The sequence below is a fragment of the Microcebus murinus genome, chromosome 14, assembly GCF_040939455.1.
Source record: "Microcebus murinus isolate Inina chromosome 14, M.murinus_Inina_mat1.0, whole genome shotgun sequence".
Classification (NCBI taxonomy): domain Eukaryota; kingdom Metazoa; phylum Chordata; class Mammalia; order Primates; family Cheirogaleidae; genus Microcebus; species Microcebus murinus.
The window spans coordinates 2,941,043-2,952,500 of NC_134117.1; the positions used below are offsets into that span (position 1 = coordinate 2,941,043).

The window sequence follows — 11,458 nt, forward strand, 5'->3', positions numbered from 1 at the left end:
AGCATTATCGATGCAAAAGACTCCACCATTAATATGTTTTGTTGGTTGTGTAGACTGAAGAGAGAGTGGGAGAAGGCAGGAGAGAATTTTTCTTCTCTCTTTTTCTCCCCCCCCCCTCCAACTCTTCAAACAAGAACACTGGCATATTTTTAAATTCTAGGAAAGAAAGTTCACATTTCTTAAAATAATACCAAAAAAAAAAAAAAAAGCAATGACTATGTGGCATTGTAGCACTTTTACTATGTGTACAACAGGCAAGAAGAGGGACATATTGTTTATGTGTGGCTTCAGATAAAAGCATGTATTTTTAGGAAGAGTATAAGAAATGCCTGGGCTTTGAGTTATCCTGGTAAGAAGTTTATATTGCATATTTGGGGCCCACGGTAAAATTTTTCTGCCACCTTTTTGAGAAATAAAGGTCACCGCACGGTCCATTTCTTTCTAAGCCTCTTAGCCTCCCTGCTTCAGTGTGAGTCCCCAAACAGTCCCCGAAATGAAGAATCCCAGGAAAGGTGAACGTGCAGGTGAGTTTGGACTGAGGTTATGGCCCTGAATCCCTGCGCTTGGTTATGCAGATCATGTCTGGAAACTCTCCGTGATGTCAAGAATGTGGAAAAGGACATTGATAATAAATACTAGAGAAGTTCTTTTGACCAGACAGGCAGGAAGTAGCTTAGCAGAGCCGACGGTCCGAAGAACAGAAGAACGGAGGAGACGCAGCCGCGGCGTGGGTCCGGGCCTGGACAGATGCTGCGATTGCTCTTTAATGACACGGCTGGAGCGTGCCAAGGAGGAGGAGCCCGGGCCGCCACATCTGGCCTGTCACCCCATCTGGCTCGTCACAGTTGTCATTTCCCAGCGGCAGAAGCAGGAAAGGCTGCTGAAGGAGACCACGACTTTAGCCTGCCCGAGAAGGCTGCTAAAATGGGCTTTTAATGATACTGTTTGGTAAAATTTCCGAGTGTGATAAAGCACCTATATAATGAAGTTAAGTACCGAATTAATACCCAAATCCATTCTAATCCAAATCCAATTACTCATTCCTGAGTGCACGTGTGCATGTATGTGCGTGTTTATATGTAAAGGATTACGTCCTCGCCCCTCCCTCCATGCAGACAATGGCCAGGAAAACGTAATTCGTGGGAACGGCGAGTGTGGGCTCCCTGTCCCTCCACACGGACCTACGGCCCGACCCCAGGGCCTCCTTATCTGCGTCCCTTCTGACTCAGCTGCGGATTTGGGCTTAAGAAAATGTGCCACCGAGTGCATTACAGAAGTGTTAGGTGTGATTTGAATCCTGGCCATCTTTTCCCCCTTTATCTTGATACTACCCAAACAGAAACCTGTGGAGTAAAATGCCTGAAATACTCTTTGGTAATGAGTAATTCCATATTTGCCTTCTTAGATAAAAAAAAAAAAAACAATCGAGTTGCTATGGTTTATTATAAAAGCTCAATTTATATCCCAGATATTTCATTAAAAGCATGGTGAGTATTCGAGGAGGCAAGCTATCACTTTATAATCACCATGTTTGGAAGCCTCAGCCCATTTAAATATTGGATAAAGGGAATTTGAGGAGTAAAATCTTGATCCTAGAAAAGAAAGCTAATATGGGTTGGGATACTTTAATCACAAATAAATTCTGCTAAGAGATAAGACAGAGCCACTACCCACCCACTGAGATGGCTGAGATTGGAAAACTGACAATACCAAGTGTTGACAAAGATGTGGAGCAACTGGAATGTTCACACATTGCTGGTGGAAATGGGAAACAGCACAGGCATTTTGGAAAACAGCTTGGCAATGCCTTACCGAGTTAAACGTACAACCCGGTAATCCTATTCTTAGGTATTGACCTAAGAAAATGAAAACCGATGTCCATACAAATGACTCATACACAGATGTTCATAGCAGCTCTATTCCTATAATAGCCTCCCCCCCCAATTTCACTAAAGTAAAAAAAAAAACAAAGCCAGAAACCAACAACACCGGAAATGACCCACCGTTCATCAAGAGGCGAGTGGGTAAACCATTTCCTAGTGTATCTGTACTAGTAACGCTACTCAGCAGTCAAAAGAAAGACATACCGATGTACACAACCATGTGGCTGAATCTCAAAAATCTTATGGTGAGTGAAAGAAGCCAGACACACAAGAAAGAGCATGTATTACGTCATCACTTCTATGAAGTCATTCAGTGAAATTCTAGGAAAGAGGAATTGTCGGAAAGCAGGTGAGTGGTTGCCAGGGGCAGCAAGCGGTAGGGGAGGGGCAGGGGTGTGAGTGCAGGGAGGCACGGGGCATGCTTTGGGGCTGGCGGAAACCGAGCGGTAGCTACAGGGCTGCAGAGAACTGTCGACACGCATCCAGGTGCACGATTAGAATGGGAGGGTTTTATTATATGTAAGCCATCCTTTAATAAAGCTTGTAAAAGTAGATAAGACCCCATATTTAAAATCAAATTCATTCCTTTTTAAAGGAATGACCAGAAAGCCAGAAACCACCCCGGGGAAGACTGAGGGTGTGTCCGAACATATCCATGGTGTCGAGATAAAGTGAATAGACACAGGGATGGCTGGAGGGAGTATTTTAAAACCGTAATTCGTTACTTGTCTTTATTTTTAAAGTATCCATACAAAAAGGTAAAGCAAGTAGAAAATGATCAGACTAGGCAATTCATCTGGTAGAAGAAACATTTGGTGGAAAAATAATAATAACGGTAGCTAGCATTTGTTGAGTGCCTACTGTCTTTCTGACACCACTGAAAGTGCTTTATATTTTTAATTTAGGCATACTTGGCACACGATAAATTGAACATATTCCAAGTGTAAAACCTGGTAAGGTTTGGCATGGGTACGCCTGTGTGGTCATCACCACCATCGAGGTAATGACTTCTCAGGCCCCTTTCTGGTCCTTTTCCTTCTCCCTCTCCCCGCATACCACCATCCCCAGCAGCCACTGGCCTGCATGTTGTCTCTATTTGTTGGTTTATGTCTGCCAGGATTTTATGGAAGTGGAAGTCTACCATATGCACTCCTTTTTTTTTTTTTTTTTTTTTTTGGCATCTTTCACTCAGCATATTTGTTTTGAGATTCAGTCATGTTGGATGTGTATCAATAGTTCATTCCCTTTCTTTTAAAAATTAGTTTGTTCTTTTTGTTGTTGTTGTTGTTGATGATGATTAGTAGTCCACTGGATTGATATGCCAACCTGTGTTTATCCATTCACCTGTAGATGGAGATTTGGGATGTTCCAAGTTTTTGTACATTATAAATAAGGTGCTGTGAACATTTGTGCACACACTTTGCAGACATATGCTTTCTTTGAGATAAATATTTAGAAGTGAAATAGCTAGGGCATATGGTAGGTGTATGTTTAAGTTTTTAAAGAAACTGCCCAAGTTGTTTTCTGAAGTGCTTGTAACATTTTACATTCTCACGAGCAGTGTATGATAGTTCCACTTCTGCTAGAATTTAGCCTTGATATGGTCAGTTTTTTAAATAGCCAACCTTCTAATATACATGTAGTAGTTGGATTCGTGTGGTTTTAATTTGCATTTCTCTAATAACCAATTATGGGGGGCATATTTTCATGTGCTTATTTTTCAAGAGTATATCTTTGGTGAAGTGTTTCTTTAAATCTTTTGCCTCATTTTAAAAATTGTGTTGTTTCTTTGTTGTTGAATTTGAGTGTTCTTTAAATAGTCTGGAAATGTTTGGATAAAGTTCTTTATCAGATATAAGCTTTAAAACTATTTCCTCCCAGTCTATGGCTTGTCTTTTCATGACTGAGCAGTTTCTGTAGCAGAGCAAAAGTTTTAAATTTTTATCAAGTCTATTATAACAGTTTCTTTTTATGGCTCATACTTTTGGTGTAGTATCTAAGAAATGTTTTCATGACTCAAAGTCACAAATATTTTATCCCATGTTTTCTTCTAGAAGTTTTATGGTTTTAGCTTTCACACTTTTTAAGTCATCACTCCATTTTGAGTTAATTTTTATATACGGTGTAAGGTTAGAGGCTAGGTTCTTTGCGTGTGCGTATATCTGCGTGGCTTCAGGTTGGCGGGGATATGGATATGCTTCCTCCACTAAATTGCCTTTGGGTATATGCAAAAAATTGGTTGTCTGTAAATGTGTGGATCTGTTCTGGACTTTGTTGCATTGATCTGTTTGTCAGTCCCTAAGCCAATACTATGCTGTCTTGACTACTGTAGCATTAAAATAATTCTTCAAATTATTAGTCCTCCAACTTTGTTATTTTTCAAAGTTGCTTTGGCCATTCTAGGTCTTTTGCATTTCCATGTACATTTTACCATTAGCTTGTTCACTTTCACAAAAAAGTCTGTGGGAACTTTGGTTGGATTTCTTAATCTACAGATCAATTTGGAGGCAATTGATACCTTAAGAACATTGAGTCTTCCAACCCATGAACACACTATGTCTCTCGATTTATTTAGGTCTTTGTTAATTTCTCTTAGCATTTTTCCTAGTTTTTAGTATACAGATATTGCATATCTTTTGTCAGATATACCCCTAAATATTTCATGTATTTTGTTGTTATTGTAAATGATGCTATTGCTTTTTATTCCAAATTTTTCTGATTGTTTGTTGCTACTACATAGAAAGGCAATTGACTTTTTAAAAATTTGCATCCTGGAACCTTCTTAAACTCATTTAATAATTGTAGGAGTTTTGAGTAGAATCTGTTGGATTTTATGCAAAGATGATCATATAATCTGTGAATGAAGACGGTTCTGCTTCCTTTTTTTTTTTCAGTCTGGATGCCTTTTAATTATGTATTTGTTTTCTTGCCTTGCTTCCCTGGATATAACCCCTGGTGTAAGGTCAAATAGAAGTGGCAAGAGCAGGCGTACCTGTCTCATTACAGATCACAGAGGAAAGAAATTAGTCTTCCACTGTTAGAATGACATGGCCCATAGGTTATTCACAGGTACACTTCATCAGATTTAGGAAGTTCTCTACTGTTTCTTCTTTGCTGAGAGCCTCTATCAGTAATGAATATTGGATTTTTTTCAAGTATTTTTTTGTGAGTTTCTTGATTGATCATAGGGTTTTTCATTTTTAGTTTGTTGGTTTTCAGATGTTAAACCAGCCTTGCATTCCTGGGATAAACCTCATTTTTCATGTTGTATTATGCTCCTTATATAAGTACTTTACATTTATTATTTCATTTAATGCCATAAGAACCCTCTGTGGTATGAATACTGTTATTATTCCTATTTCTCATATGCGAAAAATTGAGGCACAGATGGCTTTGTCCCTTTACCAACTTATAGAACTAGTAAGAGCTTGGGTAGCTCTGAGGTGGGGGTCTAATCCAAAGGTTAAACTCTTGACTTCCGGAGTAGAAATGCAAGATAGAATATCAACAATGCATTTCACCTGTTTGCATGGCAATGATTAAAGATAGTAACAATGTTTAGTGCTGGTAAGGGAGTAGATAAAATTATACTTACAAACCACCAGTAGGAAGATAAATGGATGCAAGCTTTCAGGGCAATATATCTCAAAATGCAAAATTTGTATTATAATATATCAATGCATGTGCAAAGGTGCACATGCAATGCTTTTTATTGCAGCCTAGGCCACTTTTAGAATTTTGGAACATAAATAGATAGAAAAGTATGGAACTCTCAAGATGATGATTTTTCACCTGAATATTTCTCCATTTTAATAAATACTGTGACAAAAGCAGGTTTATAAGCCAGGGCAGGTAGTGCAACCCCATTCCTATAAAACTAATTCGTGTGTTTATAGTCATACACAGAGTCAACAGAGAAGTCTGGAAGGATCCCCCTAAGTAAGTAAAAATGATGCGGTTGTGTTTGTGAGTTGTGGAGTGGAGGGCGGGAAGGAGTCAGAGCCAGCCCGGCCGGGAAAGCAGAGTGAAGAGCACTGTGGCACGGCGCCATGCTCCGCAGGGACGGTTCCTGTCGTGCAACTGTAGTTTCCCCTACACGGAGCCAAAATCTGCATCCCTCCGTCTTTCACCCACTGACGTGGAGAAGGACTCGTCTGACAAAACAAGCTCTTCAACCATCTGGAGGTAGTTGTTAATCCAGTCCTGCTATTTTTTGTGTTCGGATAAAACCCTCATCATTCTTCCTTATTCCTCTTTGCTCCAGCTTTTGAGCCCTTCTGTTGCCTGTGTTTCCTCTTCTGGATGAAACCCCCACCGTTTGTAGATACTCAGAACGGAGCAGCACGAGAGCCCAGATGTCCTTTGATCAACGTCCCCTCTGGGGCCGTGGAAACTACGGTTCCAGTAATTGATGCTAACTTGGCTTTCGGTTTCTGGAGGCCCCTCCACACTGTGAGTTCGCATGGATCACGGCTGCAGTGACACTGTGCAGACCTTTTTCTTGAGAGCTTATCAAGGCATTTCTTTCTTCCCTCCTATATATGTTGAACACTGCACTTCACTCTCATTCCTGGTTATCTTGATGTTTTGTTGTTTGGTTTTTCATTTTTTCTCCAGGATTCCAAAGTGCTGCAATGTTTGGATCCTGGCTCCGATGTGGATTGCCACCCCTTCAGGCCGAGCCCTGATCAATCGTGGATCTGGACAGAGCCTCTGAGGGCTCAGCCTTGGAGGCCTGCTGGGGCCCTCTCCAAATTAATGCTGAATCCTTGCTCTGTACATGTTGGGGTAATTATTCTGTCACCTGTGAGTTCAGATAATTTTGTCCTCAGCCAGCCCTTTCTTCAACCATCCTGCAGAGCTATCCTGATAGTATGTATCAAATATTTGCCCAAAGTAGGACCACTTATGCCTGAAAAGCTCTCTGATCAACCAATCTGCAGATATCTTTAAGCAAAGAAACATGGCCAACTCTGAGTGATTATTCTTTTTTTAATGCCCAGAAAATCTCCTTATGCCTCTCATCTTGATTTCGTTTTTGTTGGCCAGTTCTCAGGCTCTCAGAGCCCTCTGACCTTCCAGTCCCCCACCCCCTCAGCCGCACCCCAATCCTCTAACTTATTAAATAAAGAGAAATTGCCAACACTTAGGAGAAGAGTGAAAGCATTTGGTTTTCTCTGTAGATATTTCTAAATATCTAGGTTATTCAGATAGTCAAGGCTTCTGAAAAATTGACTGCTTTTCACCATTTAGCTCAAGGGTCAGTAAACTTCCTGTAAAGGACAAGATAGTAAATAATTTGAGCTCTTCAGGCCATATAGTTTGTGTCATAATTACTCAGCTCTGCTGTTGTAGCATGAAAGCAACCCCAGACAGGGTGTAAGCAAATGAACATGGCTGTGTTCTAATAAAACTTTATTATAACAGCAGGCAGAGGCTGGGTTTGGCCCACTGGCCTGACTCCATATTTAGTTCATTGTTTGCTCTCATAGAGACATTAATTCACATCTCAATTCCAAAGAAATACACAAGCAGAGTGGCACTGAGGACCTCGGGAAGCCCAGCCAGATGGGAGTCATTGGCATCTGGCTTTTAACGCATTGAGTCAAGTTCTTGCAAAGCTGTTCTTTGCAGTTCTTCCACCTGTTCATGGAAGCAGAAAGCTCATTGTTTATATCTGGTATCATGGTGAATTTTCATATATTTCTTGGGACTTTTTTCCCCCTTTTTTCTATTTGTAATATGGAAAATATTTCCTTTTTCCCCCCCAGCCACATGTTTCTATGTATCACTTTGCTTTCATTATGTTGATATTCTCCTCTTATATGTATTTTGAAGAACTAATGTTTTTATAGCCAGTAGAGGTGGCCCAGTTAGACAGTGGTAAAGACTGAACTCTTCTCTTGTTTATAGCTAATTTCCTTGGAGAATCCTATAATACTCACTTTCTTGTTGGAGCCAGGAAATAACATATCTGTAAAATGTTCCCATGTGCTAAGAAAAAAGGAAGTCTTGGGTATGCCACATGGGTTCGATTTTCAGGTACCTTAATTCTATTGTCTCATTTGGTTTGTGGAAAATAAGGTTAGCGCATTTTAATACTGTGAAGCTTTTTTTTTTTCACTAGTAAACATCTTCTAAGCAACCAAATCTTTCAAGTAACCTGATTCTCATCAGTTTTTGATATCTAAATTTCCCAACTTTTAACCCAAATAGATTACAGTTGACCCTTGAACAATAAAGATTTGAACTGCTTGGGCCACTTATACATGGATTTTTTCCCAATAAATCTCTTCTGCTTCTCCTTCCCTCTCCTCCACCTCTTCTGCCTCTGCCACCCCTGGGACGGCAAGACCACCCTCCTCTTCCTGGTTCCCTTCAGCCCACTCAATGCGAAGACAGGGTGAAGAGCTTTGCAATGATCCGCTTCCCCATAATGAAGAGTAAATCTGTTTTCTCTTTCTTGTTATTTTCTGAATAATGTTTTCTTTTCTCTGGCTTACTGTTTTGTAACAATACAGTATACATTATGCACATAACATGCACAATATTTTTTTTAATTTTTATTTTATTTTAACATATTATGGGGGTACAAGTGTTAAGGTTACATATATTGTTCATGCCCCTCCTCCCCCCTCGAGTAAGAGCTTCAAGCTCGTCCATCGCCCAAATGTTGCACCTCTTACTCAGTGTGGTTGTGTATATCCATCCCCTCCTCCCCCCACCCCACCCTCCTGACACCCGATAAATGTTACTCCTATGTGTCCACTTAGGTGTTGATCTGTTAATACCAATTTGCTGGTGAGTACATGTGGTGCTTGTTTTTTCATTCTTGAGATACTTCACTTAGTAGAATGGGTTCCAGCTGTATCCAGGAATATACAAGAGGTGCTATATCACCATTGTTTCTCAAAGCTGAGTAGTACTCCATGGTATATATATACCACATTTTATTAATCCACTCACGAATTGATGGGCACTTGGGTTGTTTCCACAGCTTTGCAATTATGAATTGTGCTGCTATAAACATTTGAGTGCAGGTGTCTTTTTCATAAAGTGACTTTAGATCTTTTGGGTAGATGCCCAGTAGTGGAATTGCTGGATCAAATGGTAGATCTACTTGTATCGCTTTGAGGTATCTCCATATTGCGTTCCACAGAGGTTGAACTAGTTTGCAGTCCCACCAGCAGTGTAGGAGTGTTCCTCTCTCTCCACATCCACACCAGCATTTGTTGTTTGGGGACTTTTGATAAAGGCCATTCTCACTGGAGTTAAGTGATATCTCATTGTGGGTTTCATTTGCATTTCCCTGATGATTAGAGATGTTCAACATTTCTTCATATGTTTGTTGGCCATTCTTCTGTCTTCTTTTGAGAAGTTGTTAATTGACCATATTACTGGTGAGTCTCCTGGTCAGCAGTGGGCTGTTGTAGTTACTTTTTGGGGGAGTCGAAAGTTATGCTCAGATTTCAACTGCTGGAGGTAGGGGTTGGTGCCCCAAATCCTTGAATTGTTTAAAGGTCAACTGTAGTTTGCACACATTGTCTAATAATGGGACAAAGTGGATTTACCGGAAAAATAAAAAGCTGAAACCACCCACTAAGTGTAATTTCCCCGCCTAACTGCAGCGACACCAGGGCACCCAGTGCAGCATGTGGGTCAGCTTCTCCACCCACGCCCGGCCCCGAACCACTTTCTTCCCACCGTCCCAGTGCCTGCCTGACCACCCTTCGTTCACTCCGTTCTTTGAGTGTGTATCTTTGCCACTAGATCAAAAGCAGTGGCCAGGGCTTGAGTCACATTCTTCTCATTTTCCTTGGCACATAAACTGAATAGACTGTGCTTAGTAGGGCTATGGGAGTGGGAGACCAGGAGACAGAACTGAGACGGGGTACAGGGGTTTGCAGAGTGGGTACAGGTGTTAAAGTAAACAGCCCTCAGGCAGAAGATAACTAGGGAGGGCAAGAGCCAGCTTCAACCGGTTTGTCAGCTATCTCTGCCACCTTACCTGAACTTTGGCTAATTACAGTATCATTTATGTTGCTTTAAAAAAATTTCTCCATGCTTGAAATTGCCATGACAGTTCTGAAACAGTCATATAAAGCATGAAAATTCCTAGTAATTCTAGGAATTACTACCTAAATTCTTAGTAAAAGCCAACCCCTTAGTCTTGAATATTCTTCTTCTCAATTGGTAAAGCTACAAAAGATCTGAAGCCACTTTCTCCCAGTGCGGCTGCTCTCTCAAGAGCCTGCTGTGCTCTGCTGTGAGTGAGTGTGCTTTGCTTTCCACAAACACTGCCACTTGCTTGGCTTACGTGGTGCATCCGGAAATTCTTTTCCTGACGATCACCAAGGTCTTGGAAAAAACCTCCACTTGGGGGCCAGTAACAGGGCCTCAGGAGGCGATCATGCCGTTGGCCAGTGCGGGAAGGCAGACAGTGGCCGTCCACAATTCGCAGTGGGTTCACGGTGGGGTGGGGGAGTCCGCTCTCCAGTCCTGCACTTAGAAATCTCTAACCTGGGCAAGACACAGAAACACCCGCCTCTCCTCTGCACCCCTCTGGCTGCCCCTCCATCCTGAGGAGCTGGTCCTAGAGAAGACAACTTGGAACAAACACCGAGACTTTCTCTTTTGTACTCTCTCTTTGTGGAAGAAGGCAGAGAGCTGAGCAAAAGAGAATCAGATTCAGAATGTGACACACGGCCAGTTCTGGCCCTCGAGAAGGGTGAAGTTCTCTTGCCCAGCCTGAGTGCCCTTGGAGTTTGTATTGCCTGCCACAAATTTCTCTAAACAGAGACCTTTTGACCTAATAAGTATCTTCCTAAAAATGCCAAACTTCTGGATGGGTTAAAGCACTCAGCCTTAAACAAAATGGGTATCACCTAAAACCTGGTGTATGTTCTCTGGACTTTTTGACTGTGAATTCTAATCATAAAATTTTGAACCCGTACCTCCAATGCAGGTATATTTATTTTATCTACCAGTTATATACATTGCTACTGTACTAATGGATGTTTTACAACAAATATGAAATATCAATTAAAATAAGAGAATGACAGTTTATGTTACTTTTGTGCTCTACCCTGGAGAGCAGTGTCAGAGGGGTCCCCAGTACCTGGACACCACATTACATTAGGGCTGTGAAAGGTGGGGTACATCTTTGGAACCAGACCCCGGGCCCCTTGGACCACACCCTCCCTCCATGGGCTTAAAGCCCAGCCTGAAGCAGCCGCTCAGAGCAATAGGGGTGAAGCTGGCTGTCTCGGTGACATCACTTCTCCACGACAGCAGCCATGGCCAAGCCAGTGGATGACACAGGGCTCTAGGAACCCACTTGTTCACCTGGTGGGGCTGCATCGGAGACCACTGAACAGGCCCTCACTGTCCACGTTATCCATGGGAAGAGCCCCAGGAAACCAGGACTCCAGGTTTCTCATGATCAGGATATGACCTAGCTTGCTCATGTGTGTGTGTGTGTGTGTGTGTGTGTGTGTGTGTATCTCCATATGTAGGATTTTGGAGATGTCATGGACAAATTTTTGCAGCAGATAATTTTAATTGCCGTATGGGAG

The 11,458-nt window shown here is 41.7% G+C and overlaps 1 long non-coding RNA gene across 1 annotated transcript; it reads left to right on the forward strand.

Annotated features, from left to right (window-relative positions):
* Window positions 1-2,287: 2,287 nt before the first annotated feature.
* LOC105880321 (uncharacterized) lies at window positions 2,288-6,825 on the forward strand. Its single transcript, XR_012922934.1, has 3 exons — window positions 2,288-2,369; window positions 5,780-5,822; window positions 6,501-6,825. It is a non-coding gene; the product is annotated as an uncharacterized LOC105880321 (long non-coding RNA).
* The last annotated feature ends 4,633 nt before the right edge of the window (window positions 6,826-11,458 follow it).